General features: G+C 34.5%; 1 protein-coding gene across 3 annotated transcripts in view; it reads left to right on the top strand.

Moving 5' to 3' along the window:
- The first annotated feature begins 671 nt into the window (after positions 1 to 671).
- Positions 672 to 19,098, top strand: part of FHIT (fragile histidine triad diadenosine triphosphatase) — a 495,922-nt gene continuing 477,495 nt past the window's right edge. Inside the window, exon 1 of one of the 3 annotated variants that reach the window (XM_040568623.1) lies at positions 672 to 734. The gene's annotated coding sequence lies outside the window, so the exon portion shown is untranslated. Of the gene's footprint in view, positions 735 to 17,273; positions 17,337 to 17,443; positions 17,584 to 19,098 lie in introns of those variants that run through there. The other 2 variants (XM_040568616.1, XM_040568619.1) reach the window with 2 other exon arrangements.

Raw genomic sequence — 19,098 nt, 5'->3', positions numbered from 1 at the left:
ATAATGTTCATTCACTTACTCCACCCTTACCTTTTTTAATTTTTTTTTTTAAATCGGTGTTTTTGGAAAGGTGTTGAGGCATCCTCTATAAAGCTGTTTGCAGATGCAAACCGCCAACATTCTGTTCCACAATTCATATTTTCCATTTTTCAGTGTAATAAACTCCAATTTGTCTACTAGTTTTTAGAAGAGGAACTTTTAAATTTCTTGTAACAAAAATATATATATATATTTTTTTTTTCTTACCCTTTTTTGTACTTACCTGTTGTAACAAGTCTGGTTCTCTTCTATAGGTTTGTCTTATTTCTGGGAGGAACTCTTTAAATGAACGTGTTCTTCATAGCCAGTAAATCAGAATTATTTGTTGTTTTGGACCAATTTTTAACATTTCTTAAAACTGCAAAAATATAAACCTAGTCATCACTGTAGGTGTAACTGTTACTACAATAAAAGGAGTAGAGTGATTTCTAAAATTAGATGGATAAGTCAAGTAATTGAGGAAAAGATGAACTAAAAAGGGAATTTCATATAAATGTGTATATTCAGAGCATCATTAATGGAATATCAGATTATAGCTGTATTTTTTTTTTTTTAGAAATAATGTTAAAGCTTTATATTTATGTTGTATTGGTTGCCAAGAAGTACTGAGTATGGTGTTTCGTATTTTACAGGTTACCTATACAAATAACACATTTTAAGAAATTAAACTCCAAGGAACCGTTAGATGGAAATACGTAAGTATTGACATTCTTATTTACTTCCTGTTCTGAGCACTTAATGTGGTAGGTTTCAGCTTTAAGGTTTTACCCTGGAATAAAGAAGAAAAAAAGTAGATTTTTTTAATGCAAATACTCACAATATTGTGAAGTTCTTCTGAAATCCTTGCAAAGACAGTGTGAAAAATAGATTGTATGGTTTTTCTTCATATTTGTTTTTATCACTCAAATAAGTAACTCTAAAATATCTATTGGTTTGCTGCCTCATGAGAATTTAATGATGATTTTCATTCAGTGTAAGCTGTTGGTAGGTCAGAGATGCCTCATATCTTGGATGGAGTTATGAAATTTTCTGAGTTTATTACCCTATTAAAATTCATTTTAAATGTCAAATTTTCTAATTCGTACAAGGAAACTTAATTTAGGAGCATCTTCAATGTAACACATACTTTTCTTTCTGAGTATGAAGTGAAGTATCAGATAAAAATGTAAGTCCTTTGCAGCATATTAAAATCAATTATTTCTATCTTTTCACTTTAGGTAGTTGCAGAGGTGGGTACCAGAAAAAATAATTTTCTAATATGTTATTACTTGACTTTCATGTTAAAAACAATTTGGAGGAAAAGACTTCCTAATTTTAACCAAAAATACTGATTTAGGGAAAAACAAAACAACATTCTCAGCAAAGCCCAACCGCTTTTTTTTTTTCCCCCTTAAAATTAATTCTGTCCCCTGAATGACTCACTGCTGGCTTTGACCTATTTTGTACTGTGTTCTGTAACGTTAATCTCATACTTCTGTCTTGGCCTGTCTGCACTATAGATCTCTGCCTCTGTGCTTGTGTAGTGCATATTAACTCAACTTTTCATTGTGTTGGGTGTTTTCTAGTCAGCTGTTTCCAGCTTCAACACCTGAACACATAAGTTTTACAGAAGGGGGAGTATTAATGAGCAGGTGGCCAGGCAAAACTGGCGGTAGTCCAAGGCTAAAATCCTCCAGATGAGCCAGATGATGGTCAAAGGAAACATTTTTCTGAACCCTGTTATTGAGGTTTTGTTTTTGAAGTGGGACCCAGTACTGTTCTGTCTATTAGCTGTGTGTAAATCTTGCCAAAGCCTGAGACTGGAACTTTGGTAAATAGATTTTTCTAGTTAATGAGGAAATGTGTCATTAAGGATATCAGATAACATAGGTATTGGTTTATTGTTGACTGATAAATTCGGGAGTATGGGTTTAACAGCGGAGGACAAAAATAAGTGTAGTGATAAGGATTGAGGGAGACTAATCAGACAGTAGTATGCCACTTTGAGAAGTTTAAATTTTACATCCCTCATCAAAACTAGTAGTTGTGATGCTTGTATCTGATATCACTAGATCTCTGAGTTTGAGAATAGTTAACATAGAGCTAAATTCAGTGCCTGTGAGACAAATGCAATGTTTTTTCCCAACAAGAACCTCCAACAGCATGGGGGGGGGGGGGGGGGGGGAAGAGAGGTTTTAACATCCTAGAATGTATGTTGTTTGAAACAAATTATAATTGATAATATCTGCATCATAACTGAGTGCATGGATAATTCACCAGATTCTCCCTGTTACTATAACTTTGTCAGTGTGTATTTGCCTGTTTACGTGCTTGAAATCCGTGTTAGAAATATCATTTTCAGAGATGCTAGCCTGCATCTCTAAACGGTAACTGCAGTACTTGTGGTTCCCGAGTATCTATGCCTAAGCCCACTAGCCTATACTAGTTGTTAGAAGTCTATAATGTATGCCAAAATCCTTGTTAAAGCAGATTTAAATTGCTTATTAAAAAACAAGGGAAATGACGTTAACACTAGTAAAACTTAGATTTAATTGTTGGATTTTCATGACTTAGACTTCAAAAGCCTTGATTGTGTCATATGTTTATTTAGAACTTAAGTCACTAATTTATTCGGACGCTTAAATGTCAGTCTTCTCAGATGAAGACTTCCTCTTTGAGCAACTGTTCAAAAATACTAGTCTTGATTTCTTGTGATCCCAGAGGAAAGAGACTCTTTTGTTTTGTTCTGCAGCATGAAGAAGAGTGCAGACTATCTTAAATTTAGGTATTGATGTAAGAGGAGTTCATATCAGGAAATTGAATGCCTTTCATGTGCTTCAAATGTAGGTTTCAAGACAGTTAATTTCAGAATGGCATATCTCAGCAGATGTGCAGAATTTATAATAGATTTCATCTTCACTATGAGCCATAATATCTGGTTAGCTAAAAATTCTAGAAATGTTGTCAAGGAGAGGGGAGAAAAAAATGTCAGTGCAAATCAATAACAATTTAGCTGTGTTGCCAGATCAGTTGTATTCTGTGGTTCATAATTTTTCAATGAATAGACAAAAATGTTTTACATATGCATTATAATTTCATTATATATTGATTCATCTTAATAGTTCCTTCTAGTTATTAGCATTACTATTGTTTGTCTGACAGTACCACCTAGCGAATGTGGCTGTCGCCATAAGCCATAGTCTCAGTTTCTGCTCACACATGTAACATACTCTGCCAGTAATACCAACAGCAGGACAAAATATTCTCTCTTTTCTACAGATGGCATGCTTAACATGAGTATTTACCTTGGCTTCTGGGCAGAATTGTACAATTCATGCTGCAACCTATTCTGCCACAACTACATTGTCACTAGGACTTGCATTAGTAAATTTGGAGCCATTTAGATTATATATGTGCAAGCTGCAAAAACGTCTTTGGCTTTCAGTTGTAGATGTATTCTATTACAATGTGCCTCTAAGGTATAACAGGTTCTGTCATCAGTCTTGTGTTATAAAGGTGAGGAGGAAAGAATCTTCCAAGTTACATTTATTTCTTTATTTTTTTCCCCCCAACTCTCCACTCAAAATACACCATGTACTTGGATAGTTAGAGCCCTACTTTAGAAGGTTCGTGTATTCAGGAGCACTTGTATTAAACTGCAGAGAAGAATTGAGTGGAGAGATCAATAACTACAGCAGAAGCCTCACTCCTGGTAGTTGGAATATCTCGTATTTCCATCTTGTGCTTATTTCTGAAGTTTCTTTACCACTGAATTTGTTTGTGAATCCAGTTACTCTTCTTTTTATTCAGGCCCAGAGATCGCTCTCTATTCTTTTAGACTTGTGAATTGGTAGTAATTTCAGTATATGAATATGCATATATACATATGAGACACACATATATATATATATATATATCAGTATTCAGTATATGAGCAGTGTTCTACCATTCCATCTCATTCATTCTTGCAATTTCACATAGGCTTGCTTGGACACAAGTCTAAAGATAGCAAATGGAGTTCCATTTTAAACATATTTTGGACTCTTCTTTGTGGAACTGGTTTGTTTCTTCCTTCCTTCCTACAAAAGGCAGTTTTTCCTCATTGAGCCATCCCATGAGCAGCCTAGAACCTGGCAAGATTATTCCAGTTCAGCCTGCTTTGCTTCTGCTCTTGTCTGAGTGGTGGTTGCAGTTGAGTCACATAAAGCAGTCTTTAAGATTTTTTTAAATTGTTTTTGAAGATTGGATATTGAATATTGGCCTTTCTTATACTCATTCATCAGGGGGCTAGAGCTCAAGCTATGACTATTCAGGTAATATAATGGGAGTTTTTTAATATGATCAAGCTCCTATCAAAGGATAATCAGTCTGTTAATATAAGTGCTCCTTCATTAATCAGAAAATATTTGACTGGCTCTTTCATTCATCAGTGTCAGAAATAGTTTGGAAAGAGTATAACATGTATGGCTTATGTGCTTCATTGTATGCGAACATAAATGCATACATAGTAAGCATGATCTTCCGATGTACATCTTCCTTGTTGAGTTGGGTAAGGCTCTGCTGCTTAGTAGTTGTATTTTTGAGATTACTTAGCACAGTAGCCTGTTTCTTTCTGCTTGTCCCCAGCTCCGTATCTTTCTCTCTTTTTCCACCTGACCCTAAAACACATACAGATTTTTGTCTGGGACATGTTTTAAAGTCATTCCCGCCCCCCTTTTTTTTTTTTTTCAAGTTTTTGAAGTAAGAGGTATCCTGATAAAAGTAGAATATAAAGGTTGAGCTTCATCTCTTCAAGGAAGCAGATACACAGATAAAGACAGTAAAGAATATTTTGGTCCTCCCAGTCACTGCTGTGATCCTCTAAATTTTATTGATGCAAATAATTCCATCTTTATATTGGATGGTATGTACCACATGCTAGCTCAAATGATAGATTCTTTTGGTTTATTCAATTTGTGTATTTTTAATATTGTTTAATGTAGGTACTGTTGAGTGAACACACATACTCTTAGGGGTGACTCAAATTAATTCCTCTTCTATCATGAAATTTCTCCATGGATTTATCACAAATTGCTGCAGCTGTGAGTGATTCCACACTCTCATGAGAAGTATGAGATTAAATTCTGTCACTACTGTACTATTTTTAATTAATTTAACCTCCAAATGAATCATTTTCCAGTTCCAGTTTCTCTCTCTTTGGTCAGTGGATTACTTAGCTAATGTCAAATTAATTATTTAATGCAGTTAATGTTTAAAAGCTTTGTAAAAGTGATAAGAATGGCAACTGCAGATTCTGGAACTGCTATGGAAAATGGGGATTCATGATTTTAACTGAAAACAGAAGTTGCATTTTCACATTAGTGGCTTGACTACTGCTATTGATTTTAACATGGAACACACTCAGCTATAACAGCAAGGGTGATAGTTAAAATATCACAGCGCCACCGGCTAGATCCTGAAGTGATAATTTTTTTTTTCTAATAATTTGGAGAATAACGAAGGAAAACAGGAATAACTCTGACAAAGTAGAAAAGACTCTAACTTCATTGCATATTAAGGAAAGAACAATCTATTTCTTTTGCAGCATGAGTTGAGGTGTTTCAAAAATAATTTTGAGCTTTTTCAAAGAGAGGTTGAAATCATTAGTATTATCTCCTTGAAAAAGGTGAAGGTCAGGTTATGGGGTCTAGCAAGTAACCAAGAACTAGTATTATTAATATTATATCTTTCTGGCAGTATCTATATTCTGAAGCAATATAGTTGAGACTTGGTACTGGTGGAACACAGAAGATGAGAACAAAATTGCTCAAGGGTTTAGGCAAATCAGTAACTGTAGGTAGGACAGAGTGCAAGAAATTCTTTTTGTCAAGTATGCTTTACTTTAAACAAATGTCTTCTGTCAAACAGGTTGTCTTTCATATACCAATACAGTTGGTTCTGCCTACTGTAAAGGCTAGAACCTAGAGGTCATAACACAGACACATTAGATTGCTAGATCCCATTGAAGAAGCCAAGGCTGAGTCTGAGTGCTGGAAAAAGAAAAAATAATAAATAGAGGAAATGAAAAAGGATGACTCAAAACCCTGTTTAAGCAAGGGACATTGGAAAAAGAGAACCAACAGAGGTCCCTTCTAACCTCAACCATTCTGTAATTCTGTGAGAACTACTTTCTTTATGAAAAGAAACACTTCTAAAGGATGTTTTACTTTTGCGCTGTCCAACTCATACCATATGAACTCTAAATACTTACAAAGCTATCAAATAAATAGTTAATTAAGCTTTGTGCTGTTATCTTTACTTGAAAACAGTGCTTGAGTGTGATTTCTTCTAATTTCTGAAAAGATGTCAAACTTAAAATACCTGTCACAAGCAAAATTTTTCTATGTCTCCAAGTGTTTAAATTAACACTGCTAAGTGTAATAGGATAGGTGTTTTCTCTGGTAAATCTGCAGCACTCTGAGGACCCTTGAGATTAATTTTTTGCAAAATGATTATCCCCACCATCAGCAGTACTCTTAACTACCTAAGTATTTTGCATTAACAAAACCAAGGTAATGAAACATAATGCAGATTGATTTTAATAGAGGAAATAATGTGTGGAAACTTCTATGATAACATGTTACTTCTGGGTTATAAATTACCAAGAAAACTGATGGAAGTGGAAGCTCTGTTTGCCAATCCCCACTAAGGAAAAAGAAAGAAAATGGGAAGGAAGGGGAAAGACACAAACAAGCAGAAAATATACTTAAGCAATGTATATTAGTTAGTTGGTTGCTTTTTATATGTATATAGTTCACCTTAAACTGAGAACTATAACCTGTACTAGGTGTTGTAAAACTAGAGATTACCTCTGATTCAAATATTAATATATTTTTGATAAAGCATTTGTGTATAAACTAATTACTTCTGCTTTGTGCTTTGAGGCTGGAAGCTATGAGGTCCTTCATTCATCTAATATTTTTTTTTTTTTTTGTAAATCAGGTATAAATAGGAAAAACAACTGAAGCTATCCTGGAGATGCTCAGATAGGAGACAGCAAAAACTATTTAAATGATTAGTACTTAGGAAATGGAATTATTTAGAAAGAGTGGCTGAATCCTTGCCAATTAAATGGGTGTCAGAAGAGATAATGGGTAACTTGATTGGAAAAGAGGTAATTTCCTTAAAATACATTTGCTCATCTAAAACAATTGCATATACAAAAATTCAGTACCAATTTTAGAAAACTATCTCCTGTTATGGTACAGTTAATTGAACAGGTTTAATGTCTATATTATTACTTACGCAGATACAGAAAGTTCAGAAATTTTAGAGGTTTGATTTAGCATGATGTTGATGTTCTCCAATGAAGACAATAAGATCCATTTTAATGGAACCTTTAACATTATTTCATATATTAAAAGAACACATTTTTCTTTTTTTTAAAAAAAGAAAAGATTATACAGTGCATGTGGAGCATAGGGTGTATATAAAAAATGAAAACGAGGCATGTATTTTCTCTGTAACCATTTTCTCATTTTTTTTCACATTTTGGATGAAGTGAATTCTATACTCAGTTGTTTGAGCAATGTTTATTTGTGTATTGACAGCTTACGAGTACTTTTTTTTTCTCTGTACTAAAAGGAGTCATGTTCAATTTCTTGTTAACTTGCTGCGTGAAGTGACCTGCATGTGTTTTGTTGTGAGTGTTGAACTGATTTATTTAAAAAAAGCCAGGTGAACAGAAAGTAAAAAATTTTTGTGCTTAGTGTTTTTAATTGTATAGCTCTCTTTCAAGGATTTATAGCCAGGTCGTCTTATCTGTGGGTGCTTTGACATCAACCCTTCCTACTGTACCAGAAATGTTGTCATTTTGATTGTATTGAAACTCTTATTTATTCTCCTATGCTTGCAGCTGCTGGCTGGGCACTGCAGACAGCATTATTAAATTACAGTTATTGCTCAGTATCCTGGCATGATGAGAAGCTCTGTCAGAGGTGTTGATCAATGAGAATGCTTTCTCTTTAGATACTGGCACCAATGTAACTCTGTTTAGTTAATTGGCAAGATATTAGGGTTAATTACAAGTATAAGTCATTGCATTTCTACTAATTCCTGCTTGCTTAAAGAGTGAGTTCTGAGGTTTAAAAAAAAAAAAAAAAGTTCTGAACTGTCTGAAGTTCTGAGTCTTCTGTGATACAAATAATGTGAAATTTTATTTTTCCAATTTTTCATTTTACAAAGTGGTCACAGAAATTTTAAAAGTTGCTATGATCTTTTACTACATTTTCTCAACTAACAAAGTAACAAATTAATACTTCAATATTATATTTACTATATTTATATTAGTATGCTATATAATAAAGTAGATTTAGGGCATTGGAAGATGTCTTGTTTCTGAGCTTCAACACTGAAGTGCTGTGTAACTTCAGGCATAAAGTTCACATTGTCTCTATGCCAGACCTCATCTCTGACATCAAACTTGGCCATTTGTATGAATAATAGTTATTGAACTGGGTTAACCACAAGCATAGCCAGAGACAAAGCAGGTATAGTGAAGATTATAACTGATGAGATTCACTTTATACTTAAAGCAAAATTATAGAACAATTAAGGTTGGAAAGGTTTCTGTGTGATCTTAGTCCAACTTCTGTTAAAGATAGAGTATAGGTAGTCATCTAGAGAAGTGGATGGCCAGGTTGGATGGAGCCAGGTTGAACGGGGCTTTGAGCAACCTGGTCTAGTGGAAGGTGTCCCTGCCCATGGCAGGGAGGGTGGAATTAACTGATTTTTAAGGTCCCTTCCAAACCAAACCTTTGTTACAGTTCTATGAGTTTGACTTTAAATCTCTAGGACTGAGATATTCTGCAGCCTGGGTGGGCAGCTTGTTGCTTGGAGGGGATTTTTGAGGTAATCTAGTCCACAACTAGACTAGTTGCCAGCTACTGCCAACTACTGTTTGATCCAGTCAAACACATATTTGTTTAAATTTCTGAAAAGGGTGATATGCTGCCACTATTAATGCCCAGCTGAGTCTCCAAAGATAAAATATGTAGCCATTGCCTCTATTATCTCTGAACTTATTGGAGGAAAAAAAAAAAAACAACAAACCTCCAGTGATGAAATTCCCATGTTGCTTGGGAAATTTTTCCACCTCTTGGGAAATATGTTCTAGTTATTGAATATCCTAGTTGTTAGAAAAGGACTCCCTAGTTTCAGGGTGCAAAGCTGGTGCAGAAACAAAATACTGAACTCTATCTCACCATGGGGAAGTCTTCTCCAAATGCTTTCATTGCATGAGTGCTTTGCACTGGGAGGCTTATGTTGAGATTGATGATTTATTAGTTCTATATGAGGCAAACTCTACTGTAGTTTGTGTTTAATTCTTTGTGTCATACTGTTTGTATCTGAGGTTGGTTCATGTATTTCAAATGCTTAAACAACTTTTTTTTGATATGTAGAAATGTTGCTTCGTATTCAGCAAATAGAGATATTGTTCTTCCCATTATCTATCTTAGCGTGTGTTTATTTGAAGTAATACTACTTATGAGTAGTAAACTGGATTTATTTGTGAATAAAAAATTCTCTGACATACAAAAATATTTTTATGGAATGATTTTAAAAAATATATCTTTTAAGTGCCCAGTGGAGAAGGCTGTATGCTTGCACAGTGCTTCCACGTGTCTGTTCTTTAAAACTTGCATTGTTTTTTGATTTTGTTTTGTTTGTTTAATTTGTTTTCCATACATTCCTATCTACTCTCAAAGAAATAATGGAATTTCTCCAGTGACGACCCAGGTATACTTTGAATTTTATGGGCGTTTCATGTATTTCATGCTTAATCTTTTCGAATTCTTTTATTCATATGATGTATTAAGTTTCCTGTGAGGAATAGAATGTTATAGTTTCTATATTAATAGCTTGTAAGAAAATGACTAAGTGGACTTGTTTATTGTCTTACTGCATTCAATTGCAACTCTAAAAAGTATATAAGAACAATGGATCCTGGTTAATATTCTGAGAATGTATGCAGCTTTGATGTATGTATTTGCTGGTGTCTGCAGAACACAGATAATCAGTATTCAGAAGAGCTGTTCAAATTAAAGATCTACTTGACCAGTCATAATTATGGCATTGTAAGGACAGAGTGGCACTGAGAACTAATGAGGTTGTCTTTAATTTCCTGCACTGTCAGTTATAATCTGCTTGTGGTTAAGAGAAAGTATTTTGGTGATTTTAGTCATATTCATGTGACTGCTGGGTGGAGTTTGCTTATGTGTGCTATTTCCAGATAATAAGCATTTAATGCTTAAGAATTCCTTCTAGGAGGAAAAGAAGCTAAAGATGTGCTTTATTTCCTGGTTAAAAGTTCATCTTTCACTGTGTTGTAGCTGTTATTTCTGACTTGCTTTCTCTGGTATTGAAAGATGGGAGTTTTATGCTTCTTATTTTATGACTTTTTTTAGCCGTCTGCATTTTACTGAGATACTACAATGTCTTGTTTAGCATTTTTAAAATTAAAATGTTTCTTCTGGTTCAAAGAAAGTATCACCATTTGGGTTTTGGGCTAGTTTTATCCAATCATTGGCCTTCAGGGTATTTCAAGAGCAGTAACTTTACTGCATTTTGTTACATGTTACACTTGCTTGGTCTGAATTTTGATTAATTATGGTGAATGAAAATACCAGGGTTTCTAGTACTCAAGCTCTTTATTTTGTCAACAGAAATCATAAAATGTCAGATTAAATGTTCAGAAGAAAGAAAAACACATTGAAGCATTCTAGAAGGGAAAATAATCTTACAGAAGCGGACAAGATCATGTACCATACCGTGAAGCCTATGGGTAAACTTAGAAATGTTTTGCCTTCCAATATAGAATTAGAAGTGCTAGCATTCAGAAAAATTTCTCAGCCCTTTATAAGAGATAGCACCTAAAGGTAACATTAAGAAACATCTTGTGTTTTTTTTTTTCTGTATAAGGAAAGCATCTCCAGCATATCTTCAGGTATTATAAAACAGGTATTTGACAGATTGTATGAACTATGTAGGGTAATCAGAGATAATTTTCTTAGACAAGAGGATTAGATTTACAAGTTACTGCTAGATGTTGCTTCTCTGTGCTTTTCATTTTCTAAGTTAAAGCAAAGTTTATAAACTACTGCTTAATACCATCTGAAGTGCCAGTTTCTTCATAATGAATTGTGAAATTTGGATGTGGCTGTAGGAAATAAAGGCCATGACACTATTTTTGCCTTACAGGAGTGTGTATGTTAGTAGATGTCTTATACAGTGAGTGCAGTCCAACATTTCTGACTGTGATGATGTAGAGAACGTATTATAAATGCACCTTGTAGGAAAAGTCGTGGTAGAAGGCATGAAAATAGGTGGCATTGCTGGGGTTTATTTGATGGTTTAGGTACTCCAGCTGTTGATACGTGTATTGAAATGTTATGCTAAGGATGCCGTATATTTATTTTTTCTGTCAATTATTTCTTGTACTTTGAAATGAGATCTAGACTTCTGAGAGTTTTCTCAGGCCTTCTGGACTAAGTCTGTAATTCAGCAGGAGTAGTGGGAGCCATATTTTCCACTGCAGTGGTTGCAAGTGAAGTTAAGTGGAAAAGAAATGAGTCCACAAGGCTGCAAGAGTTAATTTGCACATGACTGTTGTTTACACAGCTCAGTATTTTTACTTTGCCAGATGTTTTATTTACTATTACTGTTTTCTGTCTGGTTATGAAAATAAATAATTTTTTTGTTCACTTTGTTTTGTAAGTACATTAACAATAACTTCTGGAAGGATATTTTCATCAGTTATTTGCTATAACTGTTACGATAATACAGATTACACCATGCCATACTAAAGAAACTTTAGTATTTATGAAGAAGAAAAAGTGTTTGAAATCTTAATAGCTGCAATTTGATTGCATTGATGGTAAATCGGGGATATTCTGAATATAATTTAGAATGAGAAACTAGGCAGGATTGGAAATTGCTGTTTTTTTTTTCTTTTTCTTCCATCAAGAATCGACATAGTTTCTGTTTAGTTTGCTTTGTTTCTACATACGCAAAATACACTGAAAATTGGGATATGTTGGGTTTTGTCTTGTTTGGAGGTTTGAAATTCAGTCCATCAGTTAAAGGTAAGCAGTCTTTAAAACCTCATTTAGTTTTAGTAGCTTTCACAGTTAGCAAAGGTGCTGACAATAGTTCTGTTATGTTAAAGTGCTGACACAAAGGAAGCCTGAGCTAGATCAAATATAGATTATTTTTTCTTTCAAAACTGCTGTTCTCTTGTTTATATCATACTTTGATCATTATAGTAAAATAGTTTCAAGCATATTCTTTTTCATTGACTTGTTTTTCTTTCAGATACAGTTCTATCAGGTGCACAGGAAGAAATGGTCAGAGTAACTTTTCTATGTCTTGCTAGTAACAATGCCAAAGCATTTAAGACTTTCCTCATCTTGTACTGTGCAATAAAATCTTCAGCTTCTCTTGATGTTGCTTTGATGCCAGTGTAGTTGCCTCACCTACTGTTTTCAGTGTATCATTACTCTCTTTTATGTTACTGATTTTTCCTTTCCTCCTTGTGTCAAATAATTTTGAGTACTTTCACTGGAGTAAGAATATTAGTACATCTAATACTAATTGATTGCATATACTAACAATTTGCATGGAATTTTCTTAAGGCATTTGCAGTGTTGGCTAGCAAAGTTGCAAAACCAGAAACTATTGCTATAAAAGCAAATTAAGTGAGAATTCAAACATGAAAAACTTACTAAAAGTGTAACTTCTGATGATATTTAGCAGAAGTAGCACTGTTGCACAGCAGATGCTTGCAAATAAAACAAATGTGCATCCAATTTCTACCGAAGTAAATATGCAACTGCTATAAACAGCTCAGAAGTGCAGTTCATACCTGCCACAAATTGTCAAAATTACTCTGTTTCTCCTAACTGAACTCTGTAGTCTCTTCTCCTTGCTATGTACATTCAGTATTAAATACTCTGTGATAAAGAACTTAACCCTTTTTTTCCCTGCAGAAAAATCACTTCATTCACCACAAGTAACAGGTATTATTAAACGTACCAGCAATGTGATATAATGATGACTTCTAATTAAATCCCTATCCTAACCTTCTCTCCTTTAGTTTCTTACTCTAACCAGAAATTTTCTGTATTATCTGCTGATCCAGCAACTAAAAAATTTGGCAGAGCTTGTTTCTTGAAAAAGATATTGAAGAAAAAAGACCATTCAGAAAAAAAACGTGCTTAATGCTGCACGTCATGCATGACTAGAGAGAGTGATCTCTTTGTGCTGTTCAGAAATAATGCGGTAGGCTTCATCAAATGGGAGGAAGGGAGACCTTCAACTCTAAGCTGGAAAGAGAACTTCTTCTGTTGCAGTGGTTTGCACTGAAATGTTATGGAAAACAGGTGATTTTGGGGGCTGTGGACTGAAGCCCTCTTTTAGGGCTGACTGGTGGGAGAGGCTGCTGGCCTCTGCTCTGCTGCTGGTGGTTACCGGTTGTTCGCACTTGCTGTCTAGAGCTGCTCTTAGTCTCACTTCTTCAGCTTGCATTTGTACTTGAAATCATACCATGTAACTCTTGAGCAATTTCTCAGTATCTGACGTAGCATTCAGGCCTAGATTTATCTTTTCTTTGATTTTAATGGGCTTTTACTCAGACCTTTATGGGTACGAACTTTTGCTCTGATTGTGTCTGATCCCGCATTGTTTGGTATATATCCTCAGCAGTATGTGCCTTTTCTCCCCTTGCCTTTCTGTTGTGATTTTTGCATCATTTTGGAATACTTTGAGTATCTTGTTTACTAAGCTATAAGCAAACTTGATTTCCTGTGTGATTTCTGTGATTCTTATTTTCTTTCTTAATCTGAAGTGAGCACACGAACAGTCTGGTATGTCAGTTAAAACAGATGTTTTTAATTGATGATAAGAGCGTGTTAGCCTCTAAGTAGAAGTTTACAATATGTGGGCAGATGAGTTCTGCTAATTAATTCTAACCAACGTACAAGCTCCATCTATCAGCCTGGATATATATACATATATACATAGCAGACATTTTCTGATAGGACACAGAATACCACTAAACTTTTAAGTTCTTTGTGTATTTTCTTCATGCAACTCCATATGTTCCATGCAAAGAATCCACGTATTTGTATTTTTCTTGGTTAAAGTGATTCCTTGAAGGAATGTTTCTCTTTCTCTTTTGTGACACTTCTACTTGGTTTATTTTGTATGGAATTACAAAGAGTGTCAGTATTGCTACTTTTTCCAACAGAAACAAAAAAAAGTATTCTCTCAAGGCTTCCATACTTAAGCAGGCTTGAAAGGAGGAACACAGAACAGAACTAGATACAGCCTCTTGTAATAATGTGTGGACTCTTACAAGGATCTCTTTTATAAACAGTAGATATTTATCAAGTGAGACAAAAGTCTTGACAAACTTTTACATATAAAATTAATCTCCTGAAATCTGATCACTTACTAAGTGATCGAATACTAAGCGTATTAATCTGAAGTAGTCTTCCAAATTTTATAGAAATGAGTTGTTCTTGACCTTTGTGATGTCACCTCGAAAAACCTTCATCGGAGTCTTTGTGAAAGATTTTCTTTTCTTTGACATAATTTTAACAAGGTGACGGGAATGTCAGCAGCAGTAACGACAGACCTACTGCATTTTTCAGATAAATGAGAAGGTAATGCTGCTTAGACTAGTCTTATATATATTATTTAAAGGAAGGTTGGCTTCCTTATACGTATCACTTTTAAAATTAGTCTCCCCTTGAAAGGCCATCAGGAAGGATTTGATGAGTTTTATCAATAGTTGTGTGTATGTGAAAAAGAATGGGAAAATCGTGATTCAAAAGGTCTAAAGACATTAAAAACATTGGTAATAAACTTTACATTTTGTACCAACAAATTATTTTATTGTGGTTCTCAGGCCTTTGAGATACAGGATGTTCTTGAATAGTATTGAAAAATGCATTAGTCTATACAATATTTTTTTGTTGTTTTGCCTTGTTCCACAAGAGAATGAGCAGAAGCTATTTGAAGCTTATTTTTGAGACCGTCTCTTTGCCTTCCTGAAAGAACACATAAAATGCTTTTAGGCTAATATTTCTGTGAAATGCTCATTTTCAGAATTCCAAATGGTAAAGAAATCATTCCCATTTGAGAGATGGATTTAGTCCATTGCTGCTTTTCCTCTCAAGAAAGTTTTCCCTAGACTGAAGATGTGATGTGACGCACTGTTGTGATGGTTTCAGGACTGGTGTTCAATTCTAAATTTCCAGCATTAGCTTGAACAAGATCACTATAGGGGTTTGAAAAGCAGAGCAATATTTAAAGAAATTCAAACTGTTTCTTCCATATATAACAATTTGAAATGTGTGCAGGAGCAAAAGTTATCCAAAGCTAAGAAATAGGACGTATTCTAAAGGCCTAAAAGACGCACCTTTGAATTTTAATGTAGTGGGTTTATGTATCTCATAAGATTACTGGCTTGGAGGTTTGTTTTTTAAAATGGATGGAAATAACTTCTAGACTCTGCCTATGGCTACAAATATGTTAAATCCTATTTGGTACATTGATTGCAATGCTTTGGGTGAAGGCGTGTAAGTGATTCCAGGTTAAGAGTTTGGCTGATTTCCATTGCCATGGCCTGGGCTAAAAATTTTTATACTTTCAAAAAAATAAAAACTATCTATGAGTTCTTTTTAAAAAAACAAAAAACAAAACAAAACAAAAAACAAACAAAAAAACAGCAGCAAACAAACCCTACCAATGTAGATGTAATTTGATTCGTGAATAATTCATTTATCCTTGAACAAGGTAAATGCTAATTATTGGTGAAAAGGCTCACCAGACAAGATGGCCAGCTATGGGATTATTTTGTTTGTGAATTTAAATACATACCATCTTTAGAAGATGCAAAAAATGTAAGAAGTGATAAGTGTACTAGGGAAGAATAGCGACGTAACGGAATGTATAATGAAAATTCACTGAGCAATAAAATAGATATTAGCAAAACAGATTTCCGAAAGACATCTGACGTATGACATCATGGAAACACAAAGCCGTAGCATTTTGTGTACAGGTAAACAACTCCCTTTGAGAAACCTAAAGCATGGAATTATATGGGGAATTACTTCCACTGTATTGAAATGCACATTTTTACTACTTCTGCTTTTCTTATGACAGCATATTTATATTAGAAAAATGTTTTGCTTGCTTCTTCTAAATGCAGCTACACCACTGAAAGTTCTTGCATTGGCGTAATTATTCCTCCTCAGGAATTACTTTTGTGTAAGACTGATTTATATCAGTAAAAAAAACCTCTATTTTTATTGGTAGTTTCAAATTAATACAACAGCACTAGATAACATAATTCAGTGTAAAAAAAATAAATTTAAAGTGTTTGCAATTCTGTTGGCAGTTCTGAGTAAGGGGAAGTTTGCTGTAGTAGTACTGTTAGAATGAATGCACCTGAGAACCATTCTGTTGTTTCTGCAGTTTATTCTAGCCACTACTTGTAAAGTCTGCTGTTTGTGTAAAGATAATTTTACCTGTAAAAAATGCTCTCTGTGCTCAGAAGTATGATTATTGTTTGCACCCTGTTTCTCACAAGGCTGATGTGGTTGGGCCACCGTAGACCTTGTTCTATGTACGTAGAGATTGTATGAATTATCTGAACATTGAATTCTGGCCAAAACTGCAGTTGAAATCAGTTAATCTTCTTAAGCTAGGCTTCTAAACCTAGTAATGCTAGTATCACATCTTTAATGATAAAGGAAAATATTTGAGGTAAAAGAGGGAAACTGAATTTGGCCCTGAAAGTTAATAAGTATTTAGGAAAACTCATACTCAGCATTGGATGAGTTAGATTAATTTTGGGAAGGTGCTTAAAAGTTTTCTTTATCCATGCACTGTGCAGTATGAAAAGGCATAAAAAGTTTTTTTTTTTTTTTTTAAGATTTGTGAAGTCATTATAGCTTGTGTGAAATGCCTGTTATTTCATTCTTACTCGGCTTGGCTTGGGATCTGCCAAGCCTGCATGTATTATTCCTATAATAATATATTAATGCCTACTATGGATTGTGGATTTTGTGAAAAATTATTGGAATTTATGGGAAGTCATATGAAAAGATTATAGGAGCATTTGCTCCAAGGTTCTGAAGGTCAGGATGCTATTTTTGACAGGATCTTTAAGAGATGGAGGAGTACTAAGACAGGCGTCTGTTGTTTTCCAGGAAAAACTGAGATCAACCCAGGATAATTTCCCAGGGCGCTTCAACTGCAACTATCAGACTGTTGTAAGCATACCAGCCATAGACCTGTAAAACTGTTTAAGTGCTTAAGTATCTGCTTAAAAACCATGATGTAATAATTATGTAATAATCATCTCTGAATCATTTGGACTGAGAGGCATGCTAATTAAAGCACAGAAAAAGAACACGAAGGCTTCAGTGCTGGCCTTACATCACCCAGCCATACTGCAGAAGATGATGTTATGTGCTGTTTGGATAAGCTTTCAGTACAGTAGCAGAACTGCCAGAAGAGGTAATGAGGTTTGTTGAAGATCTTGACAGCAAACTATAGTAAATGACATAGATGGTGTAACATTTCACTGAACATCTGTCAGTGTGGATACTTCCATGCCAAATGGATAAAATATTTTTGTCTCATCTTAATTAAGAGTAGCATATTTCCTTCTTACCAACTTGAGAGAGAAATTTTGAAAGCAGACTTTCAAAGAATTGAATTTTTTGTGCCTTTTTTTTTTTTTTTGAGTGCCAACCCGAATGGGTTAGCTTTGGAGAATTATCAAGCATGCACTTTTTTCAAATGAGTACACTGCTCTTTAGAGTGTAATTCTGATATATAATTTAGACATTTGTGTGTTTAATGGTGTTGTATACCATGTGGTGTTCTAGGTGTCAGTTATGTTGATCTCACAAAACTGATTCGCACAGGTTTCTCAAGTTTTTGCTATGAATTCACATTTGAAACATTATAGAATATTCATACTTCTCTTCAAAAAATGTCATTTAAGTGTCTGATCTTCACTTTGGCATATTTTGTGGAAAATACAAATTAGTTAGTAGAGGTCAACAAAATAAAGGCAAAATCAACATTCCTTCAACCTTGACACTGTAAGTCTTGCACAGTTTCAGAGAAAAGCTAATTAGATGTTTTACAGAGGAAAATCATGAGGTTTGAATTTTAGGTTATGTACCTCTGCAAATGAAGAGATTCAGCTGTTTGAAGAGTGGTTTTGGTTTCCTTCAGTTTTGGTGTGGAGTGGTGCTCCTAAGGAAGGTCCTGATTCAAACCCGCATCAGGAAAGTTGAATTGATTTCTTGACCTCCTGTTGGCTTCCAAAAGTCAGTTCATGTAGAAGACTTAAAATAGCTATCACTTCTTCGTGGCATGTTCTTCTGGCTCATTAGCTTGATTACGTGAACTGTAGGATCTCTATTTCCCCTTTGTTCAGCGTTCTTAATGTTAGCATCTCTGGTGTAAGAGTAAGGCAGAGCTCAGTAAAGTTTCATATATATATATATATATATATATATATATCAGTTTGTAGTGCACCGCATAGAATCCAGTTACTAAAGAGCAGCTGTTTCTTTAACCTACAGCACTTTGCTAGCAATTTATAGGAAAAATGTGCAACTTTAATCCCTTGTCATTCCTGCCTCCCCAGTCTTCTTCCAGCTCATCTTTGCTTATCTCTGCTGTTACTCATCTTTGGGATGACTGGTGTGATGGATGTGCAAGGAGTTCAGAGTTATTGCCAGGCTTTATGCTTATTTTGGCTAAATATCATGCTTTCAAACACTTCTTTCTTTTTGAATTATTTTTCAAACTACAAATAACAGCAACAAAAAGGCTCATTAAATAGTTTGAAAATGCATAATACCAGATCCTGCTGACTTGCTACCCACAGGATGTCATTTTCATCTAAAACTAGCTAGGAGTCTTGAGTAAATTACAAATTTTTCTTCTGTATTTTAATTAATATGCTCCATATTTAATGTGTCTCACCATGGCTTTGCCACGAAATGACCCCTT

Source organism: Cygnus olor, chromosome 10 (assembly GCF_009769625.2).
Source record: "Cygnus olor isolate bCygOlo1 chromosome 10, bCygOlo1.pri.v2, whole genome shotgun sequence".
NCBI lineage: Eukaryota > Metazoa > Chordata > Aves > Anseriformes > Anatidae > Cygnus > Cygnus olor.
Note: the sequence above shows the minus strand (reverse complement) of the source record. Positions and strands in the feature narration are given on the sequence as shown.